This window comes from Rutidosis leptorrhynchoides, chromosome 6 (genome assembly GCF_046630445.1).
Source record: "Rutidosis leptorrhynchoides isolate AG116_Rl617_1_P2 chromosome 6, CSIRO_AGI_Rlap_v1, whole genome shotgun sequence".
Classification (NCBI taxonomy): domain Eukaryota; kingdom Viridiplantae; phylum Streptophyta; class Magnoliopsida; order Asterales; family Asteraceae; genus Rutidosis; species Rutidosis leptorrhynchoides.
In genome coordinates, this window is record NC_092338.1 from 292,137,288 (window position 1) to 292,150,789 (window position 13,502).

The window sequence follows — 13,502 nt, forward strand, 5'->3', positions numbered from 1 at the left end:
ATGAAAACAAAATTACATATCCTTTATATCTAATCCATATACCAACGACTAAAAACACCTACAAACACTTTCATTCTTCAATTTTCTTCATCTAATTGATCTCTCTCAAGTTCCATCTTCAAGTTCTAAGTGTTCTTCATAAATTCCATAAGTATAGTTTCATAAAAATCAAGAATACTTCCAAGTTTGCAAGTCTACTTCCAAGCTTTCTAATCCATTCCAAGTAATCATATAAGATCAAGGAACCTTTGTTATTTACAGTAAGTTATCTTTCTAATTTAAGGTAATATTCATATTTAAACTTTGATTCAATTTCTACAACTATAACAATCTTATTTCGAGTGAAAATCTTACTTGAACTGTTTTCGTGTCATGATTCTGCTTCAAGAACTTTCAAGCTATCCAAGGATCCTTTGAAGCTAGATCCATTTTTCTCATTTCCAGTAGTTTTATCCAGAAAACTTGAGGTAGTAATGAGGTTCATAACATCATTCGATTCATACATATAAAGCTATCTTATTCGAAGGTTTAAGCTTGTAATCACTAGAACATAGTTTAGTTAATTCTAAACTTGTTCGCAAACAAAAGTTAATCCTTCTAACTTGACTTTTAAAATCAACTAAACACATGTTCTATATCTATATGATATGCTAACTTAATGATTTAAAACCTGGAAATACGATGAACACCATAAAATCGGATATACGCCGTCGTAGTGAAATCGGGGGCTGTTTTGGTTTGGATAATTAAAAACTATGATAAACTTTGATTTAAAATTTGTTCTTCTGGGAAAATGATTTTTCATATGAACATGAAACTATATCCAAAAATCTTGGTTAAACTCAAAGTGAAAGTATGTTTTTCAAAATGGTCATCAAGATGTCGTTCTTTCGACGGAAATGACTACCTCTTTAGTAATTGACATGTAACTTAAATTTCCGACTATAAACCTGTAGTGACCCGAACTTTTCCATGTTTATATATATTAATTGATATTGATATTTACATGACTAAATGTTTTCAACATGTTAAGCAATCAAACTTGTTAAGACTTGATTAAATGAAATAAGTTTCATATAGACAATTGATCACCCAAGTTGACCGGCCATTCACGAACGTTATAAATTTGTAAAAACTACATGTTGTGGTATATATAGACATATATATATGGTTGACATAAGATTATGATGAGTAAGTATCTCACTAAGTATATTAACAATGTGTGATATACATAAGAAATGAGATTACTAAGTTAAGAAACTCGAAATGATATATATAACGATTATCGTTATGATAACGTCTACTAAATACATATGTATCATATTAAGATATTGATACACTATATTTAGCATGATAAAATTATATTTAAATATATCATTAAGTGTGTTAACAATGAACTACATATGTAGAAACAAGACTACTAACTCAAGAATTACGAAACGAGACTTATATGTAATGATTATCATTGTAACAATATTTTAATGTATATATCATATTAAGAGATATTCATACATCATAACATCATGATAACATAATAATTTAACATCTCATTTGATATAATAAATATTGGGTTAACAACATTAATTGAGATCGTTAACTTAAACGTTTCAAAACAACACTTACATGTAACGACTAACGAAGACTTAACGACTCCATTAGAATGTATATACATGTTGTGTTTTGATATGTATTCTTACACTTTTGAAAGACTTCAAGACACATATCAAAGTACTTCTACTTAACAAAAATGCTTACAATTACATCCTCGTTCAGTTTCATCAATAATTCTACTCGTATGCACCCGTATTCGTACTCGTATAATACACAGCTTTTAGATGTATGTACTATTGGTATATACACTCCAATGATCAGCTCTTAGCAGCCCATGTGAGTCACCTAACACATGTGGGAACCAACATTTGGCAACTAGCATGAAATATCTCATAAAATTACAAAAATATTAGTAATCATTCATGACTTATTTACATGAAAATAAAATTACATATCTTTTATATCTAATCCATATACCAACGACCAAAAACACCTACAAACACTTTCATTCTTCAATTTTCTTCATCTAATTGATCTCTCTCAAGTTCCATCTTCAAGTTCTAAGTGTTCTTCATAAATTCTATAAGTATAGTTTCATAAAAATCAAGAATACTTCCAAGTTTGCAAGTCTACTTCCAAGCTTTCTAATCCATTCCAAGTAATCATCTAAGATCAAGGAACCTTTGTTATTGAGTCTCGAAAGTTTTGAGTCTCGAAAGTTTTGAAATCTATATTCATGTAATCAATTACCTTTGACCATGCCTGACGATTCACAAACAATTAGTTACAAATAAATATATATAAATACATAAATAAGTGTGTGTATATATATATAAGTGTATATATATATATATACATATATATATATATATATATATATATATATATATATATATATATATATATATATATATATATATATATATATATCTTTATATATATAATATAAATAAAAATATATATATTATAGTTTGAAATAATAAAATACAATTTAATCAATTGAAATTAAAAATGTAAACTAATGAACATAATAATTAAGTTGCTATGAATATATATATATATATATTTTCTACATATAATCATTATTATATGTATAATGTAAAATACACTAAAAGATATCTAACATTAATATTCAATATAAGATATTATAAATAATCACTAAATATCATATGATTAATAAGATATAATCTTATTATATAAAATATAATTAAAGTTAAAATATAATTGTTATAGTATTTTCAATAGTTAAAATCAATATTAGTATTATTGATAATATTATGTTAAGATATATAACATATAGATATAGATATAGATATGAAGTTTGTCATATATAAATGTTTGTGTTATTGTTATTAATACTATTATTCTTATTAAAAATTAATAACATCCTTAAATTTATTAATATATCTATATATTTATGTAATAAAATTCCGTATGCAGAGATACAGATATATATGGATACATCAGATATATACGGATCCAGTATATATATATATAAATACAATTTATATAATAAATAAATAAAGATAAATCATATTCAGTTTTATATCCTAATCGACCTGTAGAGGATTGGTACTTCTGTCCTTAATCTGATTACTAAATTGAATCCCATCACAGCACAATAACAAATTTTGTTGCACGTCATTTTCTATTTATTTATTTATATGCTTTTTTTGTTATTTTTCCTGCTCCAATTAAAAGACTGTCAATATATCCTTGTTATATACTCTACGTGTTATTAAAGTTTTATTATTTTATTATTAATATTACTCAAACATTCATCCGTGATTAATTTATCAATCAACTGTTGTTGATTGATTACAAATTATCATTTTCTCTATTTTAAATTATCTACCTTTATTATAATACATATTCAGATAAGAGATAGGGATATATAATTACATATGCTCAAATAACCCACTTCTTCTTCTTCTTCTAAACTGATCGACAATCAATCACACTGCAACCCAACTCTTCTCTTTACATCTCTCTCTAATTCTGCGTTTTCTGTGATAACCTTGATCACCATCTCATGACAAGAAAATCACGTATGCTTTTCTTTTCTATTTTTTAGTTCCACTCGAACACCACCATTTATCATCTACTACTAGAATTGAGCTGCTATTCGACTTGCCTATTATTTTTTACATAAACCAAATAAACTATGACTCATGTTGATGAAAACAACCACCTTCTTTCCATTTCTGGTAACTAAGCTGCACACCATCGTTTACTGTTGAGTTGTCGTTGCTACTGCAATCAGACCCACACCAGAACCACCTTCATCAAACAACCAATGAGCCTGCAATGTTTACGTTGTTGTTGCTTATTAGTCGAAACACCACCTTGAAACCACCTCTCGATTATTACCATATCACCACCCTAACCACTCACGACTATTGCAGCTGTTAATATCTATTTTCAAACGCAAATACCACCTTAAATCACCACAGCGGTTTGTACTTCTTTTTCTGATTTACGAATAAAAGCAATATACTTTGTTGATTAGCCGTTTCCTGTTGCAATCGGACCCAACACTAAAAGATGGCAAACTTTTCTTTTCCTTTCATCCGTGGACCCCCAGTTTGTTATTGAAGTGGACGGTTGAAATTATTACAATTAAAGTGAAGATTTAGGAATGTTGATAGCTTGTTTATCTTTGTTCTCTTTTGTGATGGACGACAACTATAAGACCCCACTTGGAGGTGGACCACTTTCTTGACATAAAACCGTAACTCTTGTTGGGATATCATACCAGGCGGGCCAAGGGAATAAAGGTGGGGTCGACTTGCTGTTGGGCTGCTACCTTGTTTCTGTTTCATCGTGGGCCGAATGACCCATTTGATTATGTTTCTGGTGGGCTGTGATCGAATCTCTGGGTTTTAATTAAATCGAACTATGTAAATGAATGGGAAAGATATGATAGATTAGGATTAGATATTGATGATGATGCTAGTTCAATTGTTAGGATGATTATGATCATAATTATGATTAGTGGACGATTGTGATTAAGTGTTATGATCGTGATGATGTAGATGATCATGATTGTGATGATACCGTATGATAAAGATGATGATACTATGAATATAAGATGATGAAGATTCATTTTTTTTCTTTCTCTCGATAATGGTATTTTTTTTTTAAACCTGAATGATGATATATGATGAAGACGAGATGATAATGATACGGGCTATGATAGAGATGATGATTTTGATGATCATGAGATGTTTATGATGATGATGAAGTAACTGAATGATGATAAAGTGATGATGGTTGTGGTATCCAATCTATTTAAGTTAATGAAGAAAAGACAGCAGGAAAGTTTGGATTAAATGGATTTAGCGTATGAAATAAATTATAAAACAATAGTAGAGCAGATGGTCAGGGTGATAGTGGGTGAGCGAGAGGTCTCAAGTTCGAGCCCTGACTGAGACATTGTTTTTTTGGGAAAAGGCTTTTAAGGTAGTATTATAATTATTTTTATTATTATCTTTATTACTATTAGTATTATTATTATTATTAGTAAAAATCATTATAGTTATTATTACTAGTATTCATTATTATTAAAAGTAATATTTTTATAAAAATTATCATTTTATTTAGAATTAACATTAGTAGTAAAATTATTATTTTTACATTATTATTATTATCACTAAAAGTATCATTTAAAATTTATATATTTATTAAAAGTATTATATTAGTACAAATTACCATTTTTATTAAAATTGGCACTTTTATTAAAAATTCTTATTACTATTATTATCATTATTGATATTATCATTATTTTTACTATTATAAGTATTATCATATTTATTATTATTAATTTTATATCATCATAACAAATAAACATTTCTATGAATATACATATTATAAGATAATAATATAATTATGTATGAAAACATTAAGACATTGTAATTGTAATACATAATATATAAAAATAAATATATACAAACTAATAACTAATATAACTTGAAATTTAGTTGTTCGATTACAAGTATATGTGTTAATATATATACTTGATATAGGTTCGTGAATCCGAGGCCAACCTTACATTTGTTCAATGATGTTATATGTATTTTTACTACGAAATACAGTATGGTGAGTTTCATTTGCTCCCTTTTTAAATGCTTTTGCAATATATATTTTTGGGACTGAGAATACATGCGCTTTTATAAATGTTTGACGCAATAGACACAAGTACCTTAACTGCATTCTATGAAAGAATTATCTGAGATTGGGGTTGATTATTATGACACGCATTAGCCCCAGTTTCCGTTAGAGCGTATGAGCTCCCGAGCCGGGTGGATGGTTTATTATTTATGACATTTTGGCACCGGTTGTCCTATATTTTATAAACATGTGTTCAGCCGTGGGGTGTAAAGACCGGCACAGAGGTTCTATATTTTGAAGGCACATGTATTCAGCCGTAGGGTGAAAGACCGGCACAGATGGTTACTATTATATTTTGAATCCTTACCAGGTGTTCTTCATATGAAAGATATTTTTTGTGCAGTTGGAATGGGACTTCTGCACGTTTTATAATATTTAAAATCTTGTGGTCTATTATAATGATGAAAATGAAATGATTACTATAAACTGATGAACTCACCAACCTTTTGGTTGACACTTGAAAGCATGTTTATTCTCAGGTTTGAAAGAAATCTTCCGCTGTGCATTAGCTCATTTTAAGGATATTACTTGGAGTCATTCATGACATATTTCAAAAGACGTTGCATTCGAGTCGTTGAAGTTCATTAGAGATTATTATTAAGTAAATGACGGATTAGGCCATTTATAGTTGGATATTATGAAATGGTATGCATACCTGTCAACTTTCGATGAAATGAAAGTTTGTCTTTTACAAACGAATGCAATGTTTGTAAAATGTATCATTTAGAGGTCAAGTACCTCGCGATGTAATCAACTATTATGAATCATTTATAATCAATATGGACTTCGTCCGGATGGATTAGGACGGGGCGTTAAAGTTGGTATCAGAGCGGTGGTCGTAGCGAACCAGGTCGCCATTAGTGTGTCTAACTAGGAGTTGTTAGGATGCATTAGTGAAGTCTGGACTTCGACCTAGTAGTTATTAGGTTATATTAGTAAGTCTGGACTTGAACCTGGTCTGCATGTCAAAAAGTTTTGCTTATCATGTTCTTGTCAAAAATTATCTGCTTATCATTCTTAATCTAAACACATTTTACTGCATTGATTGCATGAATAGTGTATAGACAAAATTCATATCTTAGCGTATCTGCTAATCCATATATTAGCGTATTTATTACTATAAACTTTGCCTGATATATTTCGTAAATTCCCCCGTAATCTACGAAATCTTCTATTCTATATATAGGTATTCTATATAATTAGAATATCATCCAATATCCGAAATCATTTCATATTGAAAAATCCTTTATTCAATCGTACGCAATGGAACTCACAACTAGTTCAAGTCCATCAGATTTCGATATGGAGTCCCACTTCAACTCCGAAAGCAGCGTCACCAGAATGAATCAATCAATCAGCCATCCCCAATTCATCTGATGAGTTCGCAGTCGACTTAATCAATGGAGACGAGAAGAAGGTGATCCTTTTCACCAACCAAATTTACCTCTTGGCGATGAACCTGAAGCACTCACCGGCGAACCAATCTGAAACACCATTTTCACCCTCATTTCCAGAATATCCCGCCATGATTATATTCTATCTAAAATTCTAAACCTTATTCATCCGCCCGTTCCGACCGACAATCATCTCGGAATAATAGAAGAAGTCAACGAGCATCGCACACGAGTTGTAGCCTTGAAATATATGGTGCAAAATGTACCAGCTTCAACAATACCAATAGTACCACCATCACCAACAGCAACATCCGCATCCCAAGCCTCAATTTCACAATCTGTCCCACGAACATCAACATCATACGCACCATGGATACCAAGGAGTACCAACAGCAATTAACGATGAAGTATTGAACCATAACTTCATTAATATTCTACGAAGAATATGTGGATCCTAATAATTAACGATGAAGTATTGATTCATAACTTCATTTATATTCTGTGAAGAATATGTGGATCCTAATAGTTTTAGAGATTACTTATTCTAGCTCAAATCGAAAATCACATGAGTCTAATATTATATTGACTCATTAAATTTATAATTACATCTGAAGAAAATATATATGTATATATATTTTCATAAAGATTGTGATTAAAAATTCTTTCGTACAAACTGTTAATGATGAAAATATTTTAACGGGTAGGTAATACCCGAGGAATATTTAAGATTTCACATTAATAAGCTACACTGTACATTCTTCAAATCTGATTCAACAGTCATTTCCTATCCTACTTACATCCACATATATATGAATCTGATCACCACAGAATAACCATTTCCAATCAACTTTCATAATTGGATTTTGACCTATCAGAATCCAACAATTGGCATAATGAAGAAAACATTTGACGGAATAAAATTTGTTAGAAACAAACAAATTAACTATAAGAAATTTTGTTAAGAAACCACGCTAACAAAATCCTAGCTAACTGTTCCTAGCTAACTGTGGACTAATCAACTGAGGACTACCAACAGTGGACAATTAAAATGAATTAAAATATTGATTATAACATATGAAACTTGAAAGGACCCGTTCATATACATTATAAATGATTCACAATAGTTGATTACATTGCGAGGTATTTGACCTCTATATGATACATTTTACAAACATTGCATTCGTTTTTAAAAGACAATCTTTCTTTACATCAAAAATTGACAGGCATGCATACCATTTCATAATATCCACTATCTAACTATAAATTGATTTAATAATAATCTTTGATGAACTCAATGACTCGAATGCAACGTTCTTCGAAATATGCAATGAAAGACTCCAAGTAATATCTTTAAAATGAGCAAATGCACAGCGGAAGATTTCTTTAACACCTGAGAATAAACATGCTTTAAAGTGTCAACCAAAAGGTTGGTGAGTTCATTAGTTTATCATAATCATTTATTTCCATCATTTTAATAGACCACAAGAATTTCATTTCCAGTTCTCATAAATATACGTCCCATGCATAGAGACAAAAATAATCATTCATATGGTGAACACCTGGTAACCGACATTAACTAGATACATATAAGAATATCCCCTATCATTCCGGGATCCTCCTTCGGACATGATATAAATTTCGAAGTACTAAAGCATCCGGTACTTTGGATGGGGTTTGTTAGGCCCAATAGATCTATCTTTAGGATTCGCATCAATTAGGGTGTCTGTTCCCTAATTCTTAGATTACCAGACTTTAATAAAAAGGGGCATATTCGATTTCGATAATTCAACCATAGAATGTAGTTTCAATTACTTGTGTCTATTTCGTCAAACATTTATAAAAGCGCATGTATTCTCAGTCCCAAAAATATAAAGGGTAAAAAGGCAAATGAAACTCACCATATTGTATTTCGTAGTAAAAATACATATAACGTCATTGAACAAGTGCAAGGTTGGTCTCGGATTCACGAACCTAAATTAATTATATATATTTATGTGTTGGTCAATATTTGTCTAACAAATTAGGTCAAGTCATAGTGTACCACAATCCTAATGCTCGAGACTAATATGCAAAAGTCAACAAAAGTAAATTTGACTCAAAATAATTTCCAAAAATCTATGCATGATTAATATATAGTTTAAATATCGTTGTTTTATATTTTTAAATATTTTTAAAAGATTTATTAGAGTAAATAATATAATTTATATAATAAAATATACTTATATATATATATTAAGTAATAAATTTATAGGGTTCATTTAATATCATAAAGATAATATGATAGGTATTATTAAAGTAAGTTATTACACGTAGTAAAATATGTTTGTATCACATATTTATTTGATAAAATAATATCTATAATGATAGTAAGTAAAAGTTGTATTATTTTGTAATAATAATTATTATTATAAAAATATCAATATTTATAATTACTAAGATGACATTAGATAAAATGATAATTCTAATTATGATAACTTTAATATTTACGATAATTTTTAATATTATCTTTAAAATAATAATTCTATTTAAAATAATAATAATAATGATATTTTATAGTAACAATGACATTTCTATTAAAATGATAATTTTTGTTAAAATGATAGTTTTAATACTAACGATACTTTTAATAACAATAGTAATGATAAAAATAATAAGAACGATAATTTTATCTAAATCAATATCTTATAACATTTTAATTTCATCATGATACTCTTACCCATTATTTCCTAATCGTTTCATTTAATAGCTTTTAATCGTCTTTTATATCGTGTTCATAATAATGATAATAATAGTAATCAAAATAATTAGGTGTTACAAATATTTGTTTTAATTACACTAATATTAATAATGATAGTTACTATAACATTATTAACGATAATACTAATAATTATCTTAATGATAATATAGTAATAATAATAATAACAATAACAATAACCATTTTTAAATAATGATATATATATATATATATATATATTAATAATGATAATAATAATAATAATAATAATACCAATAATAATAATAATAATAATTGGATAATAATAATAATACTAATTATAACTTTAACGATAATAACGATAGTAATAATAAAAAAATAACAATTTTTAATGATAAATCCCTTTTATTGATAAAGATAATAATAATGATAATAATAAGATAAAACTAGAACGACGATAAAAACGACGATAATAATAATCATTTTTAATAAAAATATCGAAAATTCAATTGATTATAACTTCTAATCCGTTCATCGAAACCATTCGATATCTAAAGGAAAAGTTCTTAATTTTTCGCTAGCTTTCCAAGGACATGCATATCTTATACCTTATCTCAACCGCAAGTGTAACTAATTCAACATTCAACCTAACCTGTCTAAGGGCAATATCAAAAGTACAAGTATGCATAATCCTAAATACTCGAGCACTAGTCAGGGATACACTATTAGTATGTAAAAGTTAAATTATGAGTACTCACGTATCAATATTGAGATTTAATATTGCAGGAAAGGTACGTAGACGCAACGGAAATGATAAACACTATATTGACCTCACGAGCATACCCATGAACCATACTCAATCACTTCCATAGCTATAACCCATAATTTCCTTAATCCTATCCCACTCGAAAAACAATTTCGAAATCACTCGGACAGCACTCCGTCGTAATATTTTATGTATACTAATAATATCTTGAAATAATACGGAGTAAATATATATATATATGTAAATCGATTGAGAGAGTTTAGAGAAAAATATTTTCAAGTTTCTATGAAATAATGAAACCTATTGAATTCTATTTATAACAGATTTTTGAATTATTAAAGTGAATTATTAAAGTATGAATTATTAAAGTGAATTATTAAAGTATGAATTATTAAAGTGAATTATTAAAGTATGAATTATTAAAGTGAATTATTAAAGTATGAATTATTAAAGTTAAAGTAAAGTAAAAATAAAGTAAAGGTAAAGTTTAAGTATAGTAAAAGTATAAAACTATGTACATATAATACGCATATAAATATATATAATATTAATTTAAATCGTTATATATATAAAATAAAATATAAATATCGTTATCTTTATCATACTAGTTAAGTAATGAGTTGTCAAAAGTGGTTCTAGATATTTATAAAAGTTATATAAGTTTTAATAATAAAGTTCTTTTTAAACTGAAAACGTTTTTGTACGTTTGAAACTAAATAGATCAATCGAGTCTTTATGAGATTCAATCTTCCACTATCCTTTGTCTAGTTCTCAATGATTGACAATTTGTTCTTATTTATAAATCACTTTACCATTTTCCGAATATTGTTAAAATGGAAAGATTTCTCAAATCAACGTGGGCCTTTCAACAGAGACTTGTAATCATAATTCAATATATCTGATAATTCAATCATTTGATCTTATCTTCTAATTCCATTGATAAACATTTTGAAACAGATACAATCATATAAAGTATTTAATCTAATATTTTGTTTACGTTTCAAGTTATAATATATATACACATATACATATATAATCATATTCGTTTAATGGTTCGTGAATCGTTGGAACTTGGTCGAGGTTGAATGAATGTATGAACATAGTTTAAAATTCTTGAAATTTAACTTAACAAATATTGCTTATCGTGTCGGAAACATATAAAGATTAAAGTTTAAATTTGGTTGGAAATTTCCGGGTTGTCACAGTACCTACCCGTTAAAGAAATTTCGTCCCGAAATTTGAGTGGAAAGGTCGTGAATGATAATAAGTATGTTTTCATGATGCATACGGGCTAAAAATTAGAGTTTTATCATCAGCGAATAATTTGGATAAACAATCCATTTATATGAAGAGTACGAATGAAGCTAACATAGAAGAGTGAAATGAGTAAGTGTAGATTCATCTTATCATTTAACGTAGATATGATTGATTCCCAGATTTCAAGGGATTTGAAGAAAATCTTCTTAATAAGATTTGACTCTCCGGTAATCAAGGGAATTAGGATCCGCTTTAAATGCGATCGTCCATTTTAATTGTTCTGTCAGAGATTTTCTTATAAATTCACCTCCTTCGTTTTCTTACAACTCACACCTTCTGTTGATGCATTTTATGCAAGTCCCTAGACATCTACCCACGTCCATTGCAGGTACAACAGTTTACAGGCCACCATGATTGCTCGTTATTATCCTATACGTGTTTGTATGTGGTTACAGGAACTGCAGGAACGAGATTTAGATGTTTGACTATGTTAGACTTAGTTAGACGTACGAGTGAAGCCTCACTAGTACGGCTGACAGGCTCATACGCACGGTTGATGCTGAGCTAAGTCACAATTACAACCTAAATGAGAAGACACGAGTGAGTGATCACCCGTACGGCTGATGAAGCCAACTCGTACGTGTGATGAATGAATCATATGGGTGAGTCAACATCAGGGGTATATAAAGTCTTATGTTCTTCATTTTAGGTTAAGCCTCTCATTTGTTACACACACTCAGATCTAGTGAGTTCCTCCAATTTTCTCTCAGTCCAAATCACCTAGGTGGTGAATAATAGCTCTAGGTGTTGATCTAATCACACTTGATTTAGTTGTGGTTTGACTAAATTAATAAAAAAAAATTAACCTATTCACTAGAGGGTTTGATTCACTTATTCTGCCATTGTGTGAGTTAAATCTGTTGATTTCTAAGTTCCTAGTCATGTTTCATCATCTTCTATTCTTTCCCCTCAACTCATATTTTAAAGTATTCATCAATATGCTCCATCCAGTTCTGATTCTCGATATACTTCTAACTTTCATATCGGTCATTCTTCTTTTTCATCTACCGCCGGAAGAATCTATTTACTTCTACTATACTCTTGGGTTTATAGTGTTTCTAGTTCTCCCGTGTCTTTATATTGCTATATGCATCGATATATATGGTTTATAATTTCTGGTTTATCGTTGGGCTTTATATGTTCCCTTATATTTCAAAGTCTCTGCTTCTGTCTTCTATAATCATTATCATTAACAGTTAATGCTCTCTTTTATTTGCTGCAATTTATACCCCAATTTTTATTTTGGAGTTTTGTCCTTTTGTTTCTTCTTCTTGCGATTAAGCACCACTTGTAATGGTCCAGAATTCACAGATATGAATTTCAGAATGAACATTGTTAATGTTCTAGGAAGGAAATTGTGATGGCACGATCTTGACTTGTCAAATTACTAGAATACCTTGGAAAATGCCGAATCATCAAGAAATATTTTCTTGATATTTTAGAGGTTAAATAGAATACAAGAGTCGTATAACATGGCACATGATGATATTATGATCTGTGAATCATCACGTTTCATTTAGAAACTCAGCATGACTTACTGTAATATAATCACGTTGATCAAGTGTCATTATATTATACTAATTCATGCTTC